Raw genomic sequence first — 1,217 nt, 5'->3', positions numbered from 1 at the left:
GCACTCCTAGCTAGAATCAGTATGACCACTTACTCATCACAACCTCACCCCCAAATTCACTCAGCTTTTTGGAGAAGAACTGGATTCCAGACAAGCCTTTTCTCTGAAGAGTCCCTGGTGCTAATGACAATTCTGATTGAGACCTCTGCAAATAAAGCGCAAATATCCGTTTGTGGTAACCAGAATGCAGGGACATCACACCTACTTTGAGGAACAGATATGCAGGACGGTAACCCATATGCATCATCCCCAAAAGTAAATTTTGTACCAGAACTGCCAGATCTATAAACTGCTCCTGCAATAGCCAAGGCTTTAAAAAAAAAAAAAAATCCACAAGCACCACACCAAGGGATACAACTTCGACCCAGAAGCCAGGGATTCCCTGGATGATGGCACTTCTGTGTTTTAGATGCACCTTCCGCCTCTGGCAGTTCTTATGTTTCAGGCGAGCATGCACCCTTTGGGCTTTCTTATTCACGGGATCCAACTCCAGCTGCAGGGCCACCAGCGCCTCCAGTGCAGGCCGGTCACTCGGGGCTTTGGGCCTTGGATGATCCTGGCCTTGCTCCTCCAAAGTCACCTGCTCCTGCTCCTCGTACACCACCACCTCCGCATCCTCCATGATGTCTACCAGAGAATCCTGTCCAACTCCTGCCCGATTCCTGCCTCGTCTCCCTCCTCCACGGCTGCACCTTCCTCCACTGCCTCCACCCAGAAAAGGGCGGCCTTCTCGCCTGGTGCACCACCTGGGGCCTGCATCGCCTCTGCCTCCCCCACCGGGCTGGTAGGCCCCAGGGCCCCTCCCTCGTGAAGACCTGGGCTCACAACTAAGATCCAGGATCCTGGAGTGCTGCAGCCTTCCTCTGGCCCCGTCTCACTCTCCATGCTGTTCTTGCCATAGCCCCGAGCTGCAAACAAGCTGAGCACTGGAGAGCACAGCAGACAGCCTGCACAGTCCGCCCACCGGCCGCAGTGTACGTGGTCCTCCAATGGGTTACTTGCCACAGCCTGCACTGAGATTAAGTTCCATAGAGGGAACCTGCACCTCCTTTTAGCTAAGCTGAGTGTTGTTAGTGATTTGAATCCTATTGATCTGATCATCTGGGAGATGAGCATTTTGTCCCCAAAACTGGGATTAAAGGCATCTATATGGCTTCATTTTGGGTGTTGGTCTTCTCCAAGGACTACTGTACCTTACTGTTACCTCCAATATTCTT

The 1,217-nt window shown here is 52.3% G+C and overlaps 1 pseudogene; it reads right to left on the bottom strand.

Annotated features, from left to right (window-relative positions):
* Positions 1-345: 345 nt before the first annotated feature.
* LOC120860123 lies at positions 346-885 on the bottom strand (annotated as a pseudogene).
* Positions 886-1,217: the final 332 nt, after the last annotated feature.

Source organism: Oryx dammah, unplaced genomic scaffold, assembly GCF_014754425.2.
Source record: "Oryx dammah isolate SB20612 unplaced genomic scaffold, SCBI_Odam_1.1 HiC_scaffold_9383, whole genome shotgun sequence".
In the NCBI taxonomy this organism is placed as follows: Eukaryota; Metazoa; Chordata; class Mammalia; order Artiodactyla; family Bovidae; genus Oryx; species Oryx dammah.
Note: the sequence above shows the minus strand (reverse complement) of the source record. Positions and strands in the feature narration are given on the sequence as shown.